The sequence below is a fragment of the Gopherus flavomarginatus genome, chromosome 2 (assembly GCF_025201925.1).
Source record: "Gopherus flavomarginatus isolate rGopFla2 chromosome 2, rGopFla2.mat.asm, whole genome shotgun sequence".
Taxonomy (NCBI): Eukaryota; Metazoa; Chordata; order Testudines; family Testudinidae; genus Gopherus; species Gopherus flavomarginatus.
Window position 1 is genome coordinate 293,667,524 of NC_066618.1, and position 15,390 is coordinate 293,682,913.

A 15,390-nucleotide genomic window follows, 5' to 3' on the forward strand; every position below is an offset into this window, starting at 1 on the left:
ACAAATTGGAGGAAAAGCATCGAAAAATCTTGATTATGTCTTTTTCTTAGTCTCCAACCCAGTGCTTTCAGTTCATCTGGCCTGCCAAGTTGTGACACCATCGCATCCGAGAAAAGCTGAGATTTTCATAAGCTGCACATGCAATTTTCTTGCTCAGGAGAAGTGGAGTGGAAGCTCATCTTTGCACATTTCTAATGCTTTGTAGTCTAAGACTGGGCAATGATTGCTGTATAGTTATGAGAGCATGGGGCTAAAACAAACATTTTTGAGTTCTATTCCCAATTGCCACCGACTTGTGGTGGGATTTTGGGCAAATCCTTTAGCTTCTTTCTACCTCTGTTGATCCTTCTGTATAAATAGGAACAGCACTGGGACAAATTCCCAGCCACTGAGGACTTCATAACTGTCCCCATGCTGCACACCACGGCCACTAGGAACTTCACAGTGCGGGGTAGAACTCAGATTGTTTTCTGCTCCCAAAGTGAGGCCCCTAACACATTAAAATAAATAAATATAAATATACTGAGATATACCTATATCTCACAGAACTGGAAGGGACTCTGAAAGGTCATTGAGTCCAGCCCCCTGCCTTCACTGGCAGGACCAAGTGCTGATTTTTGCCCTAGATCCCTAAGTGGCCCCCTTGATGATTGAATTTACAATGCTGGGTTTAGGAGGCCAATGCTCAAATGACTGAGCTATCTCTCCCCAACTCTGATATGAGGAGACTCATTGTTAGTTGTTAGCAATATCTGGCCTGTCAGGGTTCCCTCCCCCCCCCGAACTCTGGAGTACAGATGTGAGGACCTGCATGAAAGACCCCCAAAGCTTATATTCTAGCAGCTTAGGTTAAAACTTCCCCAAGGCACAAATTTCTGTCTTTGGACAGTATTGCTGCCACCACCAAGTGATTTAAACAAACATTCAGGGATGGGTCACTTGGAATCCCTAATTCCCCCCAAAATATCCCCCCAATACCCTTCATCCCCTTCCCTGGGGAGGCTTGAGAATAATATATAAACTAACTGCCTTAGCAATGTGCGTACAGACCAGACTCATCTTTAGGACACTGAAATCAATCAGGTTCTTAAAAGAACTTTATTATAAAGCCTCTGTTTTCAAGAAGCTGGGAATGGGTGACAGGGGATGGATCACTTGATGATTCCCTGTTCTGTTCATTCCCTCTGGGACACTTGGCACTGGCCTACTGTTGGAAGACAGGATACTGGGCTAGAAGGACCCTGGGTCTGACCCAGTAGGCCCATTCTTATGTTCTAAAATGTGGTTTCTGTCTCCGCTGTCGATACTCAGTTACACCCTCACAGCTGGAGAAACACAGGCTGGGCTCAGAGCATCCTAACTCAGCAGAAGGAAAAACTGCCAGAAACTTTGTGCTGGTTCCCATTTGGGGTGCAGTCCCCATTAGGGACTGACCCACTGAGTTCCCACTCCTGCCATGGGTTTCTTTGTGGTGACTGCAGATATCTAGCTGTTTTAATATCTGTGTAATTCCCATGCAGTTCCTGAAGGTGGCATCCATGCACCATAATGCTCAGCATCACAGTGGAGGAAGGTAGGGTGAGTGAATGAGGTGTTGAACTTTTTTTAAACTTGGTTTTACATTCATTATTTAATTAGAGGAGAGTGAAACAACTGGGGGTGATGGGACTGTAACATCAGAAACGGGGCAAGGAGCTTGCAGCTCTGGAAGAGAAGATCACTTTGCAGAGCTAGGCATGCACACAACAAACATCCATTCCCCGCACACCTTCCCATCCAGATTCAAGCACGTACCTGTCCGCTCCCCCGCTGGATGCAGCAGAGTCCCTCTCCCTCCCTAAGCTCATTCTGCTCTCTTGAAATCAGAGACCTCTCGCACCCGTCACTTGTCTTGTCCCACAGAAAAAATGGCCAGTGGCAAACACCACGTTGTTGCTCACTGGTATGTGTTTGGATGAAGTTTACCATTAGCAAACAGTAAGCTTCACCAGTCAAGTGGCAATATAACAAAAACACCTTATTGTCATTTGGACACTGCATACAAGAGGACAGAGCTGTGGTTGCTCTGAGAGCACTTAACAGGCCGCACTTTCTGGGTGTTAAATCTCACGTTCGCCATTTGGTTAACGTGAGTTTAACACACTCGACAGGAATGGGGTGGGGTGTTTAGGCTCAGTCACAAAGAGAAGCAGACTGAGGGGACACCCCATTTTCCTTCAGCCTCATCTTGGTGGGGTAACCCAGACAGCATTCTGCCCCAGGAGTGACGGTTTAGTCCCAGGAGAGGTGTCTCGGGAAGCTAGGCGGCTGATGGGTTAAAGCCGTTGTGGTTGCATCCTGGATTGGAGAATAGCAGTAATTACTGTGCAGATAGCTCGGCACGTCACTGGAGAAGGCTCATGCAATCTCTTCGGGGCAGGCAGAGGTTTAGAAAACTCATTTGATGGAAATAACCACATGCGGTTTTCCTGGATGAGAGCGGTGCTGCAAGGAAAGTTCATTGCACCTTTACTTGCAATGCCACACGACTTTAACCTTACAGCTGGAGTCCTATGGCCTGAAGCCAAACTGCCAGGACCTGTAACATAAGCAGGCTCAAGGCAGAATAGGACTCGGATGGGAGACAACCCCCCACCACCAGAAAGCCCAGGTGTTGCTGATATAGTAGGTGACACTCTTTCCCCCTGTGCACCTGCTCCACCGGGCGGTTGCTCTGTGCCCCAGAGCAGATGAAAGGGGTTGTGTAACACGTACAGTTCCTGCTTCTGGAAGGCATGAGCTCAGCACTTGGGCCCAGATGAAGGCGTTTGCAATGGCTGGAGGCGGAGCTGCCTCCGTTACCAATGCAGCAGTGCAAGAAGCGCCAGGCCAATCGTTCCCGACCCCGCCCGGGCTGCTCTCCTCCTGGCTGGCTGAATCAAGAGCTTTCCCTGCTGCCTGCTCTCTCCCAACACGGCCTTGTAACGCCAGCCACAACAAGCTGGCAGCGTGGGGCCGCCCTTGGGCCGGCCTCAGCTAGGTGCCAGCCGGTGGCAATGGGTCAGCAGCCTCCCACTCACGAGCACCTTCTGGCAGGTCTGCTCCCGACAGCGGCTGGGCTCCAATTGAGCGCCGCTGGCCGGCTTTTATACTTCCGGGTCACCTCCTGACCCTCTGAGGGGCGGGTCCAGTGCCCTGTGGCCCCGCCCCTTCTGGCCCCTGGCAGGGCTCGGCCCTCCCTGAGGAGGAGGGGAGCCACACTGCCTCGCTACAGCACAGTCTAAGGGTGGCATGTAGTTGTGATCCTGCCCACAGCCCCATGGGCCATGGTGGGTGTCCCTGATGAGCCGGCCCCAGTACTATCAGCTGTCGCTCTGAATTCTTCCCCCGCCCACCCCTCTCCTTCATACTGGCAGTCGGATGGCTTGGCCTGGCCCCTGTTACACTGGCTTTCCCAAGTAACAGGCCTGTTCGGCTCAGCCTGATCAGACATCGTAGCAGGGGAATGAGAGAGAGAGATCCGGGTTTGGGGCACAGTAGAAGTCTCACGCTGTTCTGTTTCTGTTACTAATGCTGTAACACCCCCACAGTGGGATTGCAGGCCCCTTGCAGACTGAACTGATTCTCCTGCTCTGGGAGCACAGACCTCCAGCCAGTGATGAGTTGCCAAAATCTTAACAACCGGTTCCCTATAAAAAGTTCTGATTTAAGGCGGGGAGCAGGGGAGGGGCCAGGGCGGGGGGAGACATACCCATGGGGCCAGGGGCCCCTGCAGGGCTTGGGGCAAATTGCTTCACTTGCCCCCCTGGCAACCCTAGAGCTTGCAGCCCCCTCCCCCCTTCCCTTGCCAGCAGCTCAAAGCAGCAGGATGACTCAGGTGCTCAGCTGAGCTGCCCAGCTGCTGGCCATGCTGTGGCTCTTTGGGGTGGGGGAAGCAGAGGAGGGCCTGGGGGAGACATCCTTTTGGGGCCAAGGACCCCTGCAGGGCCCGGGCCAATTGCCCCACTAGCCCCCTCCCCTCCTCTCTGGCCAGCCGTGGAGCTTGCTGCAGGACCCCTCCCTCCACAGACACACCTTGCTGGGCTGCTCCAAAAGCGGCAGCAGGACGACTCCGGAGCTCAGCTGAGCTGCCCAGCTGGTGCCAGCGGCTGGTCACCCTGCAGCTGGGGGGAAGCAGGGGAAGGGCCAGGGGAGCCTCAGCCTCCCCAGCTGGGACTCCTGGGAGCAACAGGATTGTCCGGCCTGCGGACCGGAGTTGTTTGCCTTCCCCCTGGCCCTTTAACAACCGGTTCTCCACGGAGGTCTAATTTTAGCAACCGGTTCTTGGGAACCTGCGGGAACCGGCTCCAGCTCACCACTGCCTCCAGCACTTGAGCTAGACTGTCAGCTCTTTAGGCAGGGGCTGGCTTTTTGTTCTGTGTTTGTGCAGCGCCTAGCACAATAGAGGCTGGTCCCTGATGGGGGCTCCCAGGTGCTTCAGTAGTAGGGTGACCAGATAGGAAATGTAAAAAATCGGGACAGGAGGTGAGGGGTAATAGGCGCCTGCATAAGACAAAGCCCTGAATATTGAGACCGTCCCTATAAAATCAGGACGTCTGGTCATCCTATTCAGTAGTACAAACAGTGAATAATTAAGGAGAAGCCCTGTTAGCAATGTGGGGCCTCGGATACACAGCTGCAGAGGGCGGTGGCACTCAGACACACTGCCCATCATATTGTAAATGCTTTGCACTTATGTAGCACCGGTGAGCACTTCAAGCCTCTTCGCAAACGTCGGGTTATGGGGTGACACTGAACAAAGGCATAAGGGACTGAGCAGAACGAAAGGGGAATCGCAGAAGGTGGGGCAGAGCGGGGCGAGACACAGACAGTGCAGTGAGCTCTCCTACTGCAAGAATGATCACAGCAGATTTGGGCTCAGTTATTCATCACCTCTATCCATCTGTTGAGCATCCACAGCCAACAAAAGCCAGCTCAGCTTTGTCTGGTGCGGAGATCTCCTGGCTGTGTCCTTGAAGGCAAGAAGGATACAGCCCGTGTTCTGCACACAGCCGTCCAGGACAAGGGCTCCCATTCCCACTCTCCTTTGCTGCCTGGTGTTAGAAGGGGGAAGGAGAAAACCCGACAGCAGCAGGAGCGAGGCAGACAACAAAAACCGTGAACACAGCGCGGAGCCAAGCTTTCCATTTGGAAACAGACGACGGCACGCCAGATGCTCTCCATTTTAAAGTGGCCCAACTGGCCTTGGGACAGGAATGACAAACCAGCCGTTTGCCTTCCTGACCCTTCCATGGCCAGCAGGCCCCACGTGTGAGCTGGTTTTAAAGCATTGCTCCTCCTTCGATTGCCCAGAGAGGCCCTGTTTGATCGGGTGGCTGGACCCCGCTCAGGATGGGAGTAACACACCCCAGCTATTGTTTCTGGCTGCCAGGAGCAACGCTGAGTGTCAGTGCATTGCCCCTTTCACTGCCAGGGAGAGCGAATGACACAGACAGAGCCATGACTGAATTAGATTCACCGGGGTCGTGAGCTCTCTGACGAAGCCAGAAAAGAATCTCTGACGAGCCATCCCTGATGTAATGAGTGGGAAGGACCGGAGCCCAGCGTGCAATTTAGTTTGGCAGCTTTCTATGGACAATCAAAGGTCAGACTGTGGTGTCACTTTGTCTCTTTTTTTTTGGGTCTGTTTCGTGGCTTTTGTTCAAGGCTGCGTCCTTGAGGACACAGATCCTCTACCCCGTGGAGAGCGAGCAGCATGGGTGGGCAAGCGGCTCTTTGTTATAGCAGGGCTTAGCATGCAAATTGCTCGCTTTAACCCAAGCTGCCGGGGGTGGGAATGCAGGACAGACCTGTGCTGGAAACGGACTGAAGACGGAAGAGCTCTGATCCCAGCTCCGGCGCTGCGCGTCATGCCCCTTTTGAGCTGCAGATTTTTATTATTTATTATATTTGTAGTGGTGCAGTTTGTAGATGCTTCATCGTGGGAGGTACTGTACAATCACAGAACAAAAAGACAGTCCCTGCCCCAAATGGCTTCCAAGCTAATGTAGGAGACAGCTGGTGGATATAGACAGACCAATGGGGAAATACAAGGAAACACAGAGACAATATTCATCCTCATGACAGGCAGTGGCCTCCGCACACTGGCAGCCGAACTGTCCTCAAGTTTTTTGAGATATTTAATATGTTAATTAACTGTCAGTCATTTAGCTGGTAGGGGCAGGGAGAGTTCCCTATGTTTGTGTATCAGGCCTAGCACAATGTACCCCCGTCCTGGCTGCTGTCCCACCCGTTACTGTAACATACATACCAAATAATCACAGACATTGTGCTCTCTGCTCCTGGATTTCACTAGTGTTACCCGTTGGGGTATTTTATGCTCGCGAAAGGAAAGAAGCGAAGAAGTTGGTATTCCATCCCAGCCTACATTTCCAGCTCTAACGCTGCGTGGATCAAAGCAGCAGCACCTGGCATGGCTTTCTAAGCCAGCCAGTGGTTAGTGAGTTGGAGGCTGGGGGAAGATCCTCGACAAGGAGAGAGACCAGCCTTAAAGTTTGTAAATTTGAAACCAAAGTGGCTAGAAAATTGATCATCTCCCATGCTCATCACAGAATCATAGAATATTAGGGTTGGAAGAGACCTCAGGATGTCATCTAGTCCAAACCCCTGCTCAAAGCAGGACCAATCCTCAACTAAATCATCCCAGCCAGGGCTTTGTCAAGCCGGGCCATAAAAACCTCTAAGGAAGGGGATTCCACCACCTCTCTAGGTAACCCATTCCAGTGTTTCACCACTCTCCTAGTGAGATAAGCCCATCAGCCAGGCAGCAAAGGAGCCAGGTGGTGAGCTGGCAAGAAATCAGTCTGGGTTCGAAAGAGGCCTGGCAAGCAGCATTCTGTTGGAGAATTTTTTCAAAAATCAAACCACCTCAGCACAGCCTTTAGATTTTGACAAACCAGCAAATTCCAACAAAAATGTTTAGTCAAACTTTTTCTGAAAGTAAATAACTCTAAGGCAGGGCAGTCATCTAAAGTGAACTGGGTCACATGGTAAGCTGGGTCCATTCAAAGAATGCATTTTAATACAGCTAAATGCAACATTATACAACTAGGAACAAGGAGTGCAGGCTGTACCTACAGGTGGGGGCTGTTTCCTGGAAAGCCGGGACTCTGAAAAGGATCTAGGTTTAAGTAACTCTGGTGGAAGGTTTTCTACTATTAAGCAGAACATTCTGGACAGCTGTTGAGCAATGCTCTTTCTCCACACTTCGACACTGATGACCCACGCTGTGAGGTGCAGCATTGGAAGATTTGGGGGGCAGCACTCATCCGTGGTTCTATGCCAGGATGTCTTTGGTCCCTGGCAATGGTAAGGGGTCCTGAGAGGACAGAATGTGGAGGTCTGAATACCATGTCTGTCTTGGCCAGGTAGGAGTAGGGCCGGTGCAACCACTAGGCGAACTAGGTGGCTGCCTAGGGCACCTAGTGGTTGAGGGTGCTTAAAAGCATGGAGTGGAGGTGAGCTGGGGTGGGGGAGCACAGGGAGGGCCGCCCACAGTAACGGGGGAGGTGCACAGGGGAACCGCTACCCGCCTCAGATCACCTCCACTCTGCCTCCTCCGCTGAGCACACAGCCCTCGCTCTAATTCCCCTCCAATTGGTGCCGCAAGCCTGGGAGGGGAGGAGAATTAGAGCGGCGCCGGCATGCTCAGTGGAGGAGGCGGAGTGGAGATGAGCTGGGGTGGGCTCCCCGGGCAGGGTTAGCTGCCGTGGAAGGGGGGTAGCTACTGCGGGGGGGGCTCCCTAGTAGGTGGTGGGGGGCTCCTCTGGTGGGAGGGGTGAGGGGGTGTGGTTAGCTGCCGCGGGGAGTTTGGGATATGGCGCAAGGTGGAAGTTTCACCTAGGGCGCGAAACTTCCTTGCACTGGCCCTGGGTAGGAGCAATCAGGCGCATTCTGCCACAGTTTTGCTGGACTTTGCTGGTGATTCTGGGAATCAAGGACACTGCTGGGAAAGCATAAAGGAGGTCCTTGTCCCACGGGAACAGAAAAGTGTCCATTATTGATCCAGGGCTGTGATTTGCTCTGGAACAGAAATGGGGACACTTCCTGTTCTGCCAGGTCATGAGTAGGTCCATGGGCGCAAAACCCTCTGTGCAAAACACTCAAGCCAAAACATTCACATTGAGACACCATCGGTGATCTAAGTTGAAGGATCTGCTCAGATCCGTTAATCCATTTTGAACTCAGGGCAGATAAGATGCTTTCTGAATACACCAGTTCCATAACTTGACTACCTTCTGGCAAAGGCTGTTGAACATGGCAGCACTTTCCTTGTTCACATGAAATGCTGCTGGGGTGTTGTTGGTGAGAACCTGGACTATCAAATCCTGAAGTACCCCAATTAATTCTATCCTTTGGACAGGTGATAAGACTGACTTCTCTCCGTTTAGTTGCAGGCCCAGTACGTTGAAGACACACAATGAACATTGACCTGAACCTGGTATCTGAGGCAGCCCCAAACTACCTCCATAAGTCGCTAGCACTGCCATGCACACGGTAAATTCCCCCAGGGCTTACGACAGGCAGAATGGCGTTACTGTGAATTTTGGTTGTGTCCTACTATGAACCTCAGGACATTCCTGTGGCCAGGTTGGATTGCCATGCAGAAGGAGGCATCTTTTAAGTCGAGGGCAGCAGACCAGTCTCTCAGATCTAGGGAAGGCATAATCATGGCCAGAGAAACCACCTGGACCTTTGTCTTCCTCATGTATCTGTTCAGATTCTTAAGGTCTAGGATGGGTCTGAGACCTCCTGTGGCCTTGCAAATTAGACAGTATCGGGAATAGAACCTCCTGCTCCAATGGAGAGCAGGCACTTCCTCTATCTCTCCCAAGGAATGTAAAGTCTACACTTCTTGGCTTAGCACAGACTAATGAGTGGGGTCTCTGAAGAGGTGTGTGGAGAGGGAGTGGGATAAGGAAGAGGGGATAGTAGGGAAGTGGAAGATATATCTTGGTTCCACTGAGCTTAGCACCCACTTGTCTAAGGAGATGAACTGCTGGACATATAAGAAACGGGACAATCTATCCCAGAAAGGCAGGGAAAGGCCAGATAGATCTGGGTCAGGTAGCATGCTGTCCTTAATGCAGAAGTCAGATCTGCTGTTTTAAGGCCTGGGGAGGCCTCAGACCAGAGGAAGTGGAATGCATCTACCTCCTCCTCTGTGATCTTTGCCTCTACTTACATTGGTCAGCCTGATAGATGGGGTAATACTGCTGTCTAGGCTGCTATGGGGCACCGTATTTTGTCCTCTTTGTTATGAGTGGGGAGAGGCAGAAGGACTTCGGACCAGTTCTCAAGACCTTTAGAATGTGCAAAGCCTCATCTGTTTTGGAGGAGAACCCTCAAAAGAGAGAGGTCCTCAGCTGTGTGTTGCATTACTGTAGGAATTCCCAAGGATTGCAACCCAGGAGGAGCGGTACATTGTTACAGCTGTCACGGTGGCCCTGGCTGCAGAGTCCCCTATGTCCAGGGAAACCTGCTGTGCTGCACCACAACTGAAAGTGCGTCCCTTGAATCTTCAGGCAACCTGGTGACAAAGCGGGATAGGGCCTCCTCACTGGAGAAGTCACACAGCAATAACAGGGTGTGATGGTTGGCAATCTGGTATTGTAGATTTGCCCTGGAATTCTGCCTCCCTCTCCCCCTCCCCAATCAAGCTTTTAAGTGTCTTTGTTGTTGGGGGGTAGTCTAAGCACAGCCCTGACGACTTCTCTCACTCACGGCAGCCACAGCTAATGAGCATGGGTAGGATGTAAATGGAACCATGTAAACCCCTGGGATTGAACCTGGTATTTCCAGTCCATTTGTTTGGCCAGTGGAGAAGTGCAGGAAGGGGTCTGCCAGATCATTTTGATTGGCTGAATGATTAATTACTATGTAACCAATGGGTCAGGAAACAGTACGTGTATGGGCTGCAGTGCCAGTGGTTGTGACGAAGCCAGCAATGATCAGTCAAATGCACAGGAGTTGGGCAGCTGTTCCATACCAACCAGCCCCTCAGGGCTGTTGGGGAAATGTGCCTCCTGGGGGATTTACTCCGACAAGGGGCTGTAGATCTGGAAGCCGGAGGCATTCCACAAGGGGGCACTGGCAGAGTATTGGGCCCCAAGCGGCCCAATTCCTGGATGGGCCCTTTTCCAAGCCCCAGCAACAAGAACAAAGACGAGAGTGAGCTCTAGACTATCGATACCAGGAAACCTGAGAGTCGATTTTAAAGTCCAATGAGAACTTGGAGTCCCTTGAGGACCAGGGAGATGTGGTGCTGGGAGGAGTCCTCAGGGCCCTCAGTCAAGACCTATGTCTGGATGCATTACTGGAGGCAGCATGGATGGCTTCTTAGCTGCTGGAAATACTCAGTATGGAGAGGATCCTGAACTGGCCCCATGGAAGGTGCCAGTACTGAGCGGAAGGCAGGTGGTGCCATGGAGGAACCGATGCTGACAATCTAGAAGACTGCATCAGTGCCGAGTGATGTTCTTCACGCTGAAGCAAAGGTGATGTCGATACCAACGAGCATAACAAGTGTCTAGCCATGGCCTAAGCCTCCGGCGTGGTAGGTACCAACATGGCTGCTGACCGCAGTGGTCAGGGAAGACTGTTCTGCCACGATTGGAGAAGTATCTGGGCCCAGCAGTCCTTGAGATGGAACTGGAGTTCACAGCTGAGGTCTCTCTGAGTGAGTTGGCACCAGGGAGGAGTGAGCCGAAGGAGGTGCTCTATCTTTGGTACCTGAAGGACCCTCTGCGGAAGAGACCTACACCCTAAACTCTGAGGAGCCAGATGCAGACTTCTGTGCTTGTGTTTCTGAGGCGGGTGGCTCTGATTCCCTGGGCCTCAAAGAGGATGGTCCTGGAGACAGGGATCTTCTGCGGCCTTTTTCAGCTGATTTAGCCAGTGGAACGCTTTGGGAAGGAGTCTTTGAAGAGCTTCCTTTTAGACAATGCCGGGGGCTCCGACTCTGGTGGAATGGCACCCTACATGATGATAGATCGGAGGTGCTCCTTGCCCAGCTTCTTCATCCTAGTCTTGATGCCACAACAGATAGAGTACCTAGCTCTGATGTGGCCTTCTACCAAACATGCAAGGTTGAGGAGGGAGAGTCACAGCTTCCTGCAGCCTGCACCAGGTTTGAAGTCCAGGGTTCCTGACATAGATTCTGCCAGTACTGGTGGGGTCCCGACAGCTGCTGGACTGGAAAAGCCCTAAAAGAAGGGCTAAATCGAAAGAAATAAACTTCAAATTATACAACAATAAAAGAAAAGAAAGATCCGAAGAGCTTTTTGAGTACCACTAGGTAGCTGGTGTTCCTGGTGAATAGCTGCTCGAACACTTCCACCACTAACCACGGACAGTACTAAGGAACAGGAGGAGGGATCAGTCTCTGCCCTTTATACTAGCACAAACTTGGCAGTGGGCAGGGCCACTCCTCCAGGTACTGCTAGGGGAAACTCTCTGGCACCAGTGCACATGTGCACACACTTACAGTGTAATGGACATATGCAAGCGCTCCAAGAAGTATGGTCCCTTCTGGCCTGTAGCCGAACTGCTCCAAGCTGTTGGCCTGACAAAGCCCTTCAAACAAAGCAGATTTGAGCTTGCTAGGGCGAAGTCCAAGAACAACTAGGCTCAGTGGGACGATCTATTGGGTTGATCCAGTGGGTTTCTTTCCCCGAGCCCAGTCAGCAGTGAACCAATGTCACAGCGTATTGTTTTGTATCCACCGTGCTGGCAGGTGGATCATCTTCAGATGAGCTGTAATGACACCCTAAGCAGTCAGGGACCTTAAAGGAGGGAGGGATAGCTCAGTGGTTTGAGCATTAGCCTGCTAAACCCAGGGTTGTGAGTTCAATCCTTGAGGGGGCCATTTGGGGATTGGCCCTGCTTTGAGCAAGGGGTTGGACTAGATGATCTCTTGAGGTCCCTTCCAACCCTAATAATCTAAGAACCTACAACACTTCAGTAGCAGGCACCAAACCTGGTGTCTTACCCTAGCTCCAGCTCAGGTAGTCACATTGTCCTGTTAGAATTCCCTGCTGTGGTTTCACTTGGATACTGCATACATCCCTCCTGGTTCTAAGCCGTTATGTCACAAGCCAGCTGTCAAGCAGTGCTCTGGCCCACATGCAGCTCGTGGGATCTTTGACCATGATTTGCCAAAAAGTGTTCTTGCAATATTTGGTGTCTTACTTGAAACACCTTAAAGGGGCCTGATGTAGAGAAAGGGCTGAGAAGCTGCCTTCTGAGAGCCAGGCCCCTTCAATTGGCTCTATTTGGGCACTCAAACATCACTAGATACTGCTGAAAAATCTCATAGTCCTGACCTGTTACCACCAGCAACTCATAGGGGCTGAGAGGTTTTTCATTCACACACAGGATCCTCCTCTCTATTTATATTGTACAGATCACTGCCCACATAAAACACACTGCTCTTCATTCCACACCCAGAGCCTACACAGACGTGAGATTCATTCACACTGATGACTCAATGGTGCCATTGACTCAAACCCATCGAGAACAATGGGATTATCATCATAGGCTGGAGACAGCTCTTGCATTCAGCTCATCAAAGGATAGAGATGCTAGGTCCCTGAGCATCTTCCATCCCCAATCATTTCACCAAGCTCTGACTGGGCCACTAAGGCATAACTTGGACAAGACACAAGGCTGAAGGCTGCATGCTGTCTGTGGAGGTGTGCACAGCGCCCCACAATCTCACAAGGAGATGTTGCAAACGAAGACACTTCAGTCATGGAGGGCCGAAAGGAAGCATTTAATGGCTGCTATTGGTTGAAGGGAACTCCCTCACTGTGAGAACCAAACATATCTCTCAGCGATGGGCAGTCACTGATGGTACTAAGCAGTTTGCGGCAGAACCAGGCATGAGTACTTTGTCAGCTTCATTACACAGCACTCACAGAACTTTTCGCCAAAAGTTGGATGGCCAGGGTCCGATGCTGACACCTCACCCCATTCTGGTAGAGAGATGAGCCAGTGTGGCCGCAGGAAACTGTATTGGAGAAAGAAGAATATTATCTTCATTTGCACTTAGTTTTTCAGGAATGCAAGGAAGATGATTCAGAGGGAGCAGTTCAGTGCCTTCTCCCTTGCAGCTTGCACTAGCCAGAAAAATGACTCATCTCTTCAGGTCTCCACTGACGTGTTTTCCACCCTTGCCGCTGAGATGTTTTCCTCTCCTTCAGCAATTAAAAAAAGTTAATTGCCCTCACCAACTTTCAAATGCCCTGGGATACAGGCTGAGAGACACTAAACAAATCCACTTTAGCTGGCACCAGCGAAAGCTCTATATGCCATATTTATGGTTTGTGTCGGTGAGCTCTGATCTGGGAGTCAGGAGAACTGTGTTGCAATCACACTGGTGGTGTAACCTTGGGCGAGTCATTTCTCTGGGCCTCTATTTCTAATCCCACCCTTTGCCTGTTTAGATTGCAAACTCTTTAAAGTAAGGGCTAATTTCTTTCATACAGTGGGGACTCAACTGAGGCCTCCAGATTCTACCTTGCTGCAAACAGCAATACGCCCCACCACTGCTTTGACATTTCATCTACGGTATAAAATTACATATTACAATTTCATTCTAGGTAGACCTTCACACCCCAAGATGCTTATCCTGGGCTCTGGCTGCCCTTGGCATACATTGAAAAGACGAGTTACCAAACGTAAGTCATCCTAAGCAGCAGCACTGCTCATCTTCCCACCCTATCAAGCACCAGCTAATCATCAGTCATGTGCCCCATTGCGCTTTCTGAAAGGGGAATCTCACGCTCAGCTGACCCAATGTCTGCTCAAACTGATCGGCTGTGCAGCATGCCAGCAAGGTCAACAGATTGAGGGGGTTTCACTTACCTCCAAGAGTGGAATTCCTATGGAGGGATCGGTGATGCAGCACCAGCAGCCCCCTCCTGTACATCACAAGAAGGCTCCGGCCAGAAGGTCTTGACTCTTTTAACATCGCTGTTCCATTTGTGCAAAATGTGCAGCGCCTGGATGCGTGCATTGCCAGAGACGGGGGGTACATCGCACTGCCAACGTTAACCAGTGCAATGCCTTCTGGTGTTATTGCAAGCAGGAAGCGGAGAGCAGCATGGAGGGAGTGGAGATTATGTTTGTTCTGGATCCAGCAAGAGCAGCCATGCATCGCAAAACCCGGTGTCTCAGCTTATATGGGGAGAACATCCAGGATAAAAAGGGAACCATTTTAATAGCAACCAAGCCAGAGCCAAATAATAATGATGATGAAGCTTAGTGCATATCCCTAGATCTCCAAGTGCCTTGCAAAGGATGGGTTAATAACAGCTTGAAAGCTCTTTGGTCTAGGGGCTGACTTTTTGTTGTGTGTTTGTACACTGCCTAGCACAATGGGGTCCTGGCCCATGACTGGGGATCCTAGGAGCTACCATAATAGAAACACACAATAACTTCTTTCCAGGGCCGCCGGGGGGTGGGGGAGTGGGGCAATTTGCCCCAGGTCCTGGGCCCTGCAGGGGCCCCGTGAGCCCTGGCCTGGTGGCAGTCCGGGTCTTCGGCAGCATTTCGGCAGCGGGGGGCCCTTCAGTCATTCTGGGTCTTCGGCTGCATTTTGGCAGTAGGGGGACCTTCAGTCGCTTCAGGTCTTCATCAGCATTTCAGCAGCGAGGGGCCCTTCAGTCGCTCCGGGTCTTTGGCAGCATTTCGGAGGTGGGGGTCCCTTCAGTGCTGCCAAAGACCCAGACTGCCACCAGGTGAGTACAAGCGCCACAACTCCCCCGCTTTGCCCCAGGCCCCCTGAATCTTTTGGGTGGCCCTGCTTCTTTCACAGATGGGGAAACTGAGGCACAGAAAAGGAACAGGATTTCCCAGAGGTCACCCAGCAAAGCAGTGGCCAAGATGGGAACAGAAGTGAAATCTCCTGTTTCCCAGTGCTGGACCACATTGAAAATGAGTGCAAGTTATCAAGCATCAACTTTTCTAGTAGGGACAGCTCACAACATTTTGGCACCTGAGGCGGGGAGCTCAAATGATGCCCCTCACTTGGGCCAAAACTTTGAAAGGTCTCAATTCTGTCTTCTTCCTGTTCTGCTCCTCTCATGGTACTGCTCTGCTACCTACCCCACTAAAGGAGAACTAACAACCTAAAATGCCTTGTTGAAAAATTTTAAGTAACGCAACTTTCAAACTCCTGAACAGCAAATGTAACTTTTCTTGTCTGCATAGTAAACATTGGCATTTTTATCTATTTGAATAATCAACGTGGTGCTTTCTGTGCCTTCTTGGTTGCAAGGATTTGAACTGTTTCCTGAAGGTCCACAGTCTGGGCCAGCTCATGCTCTATTGAGACAGTTGCAAGGACGA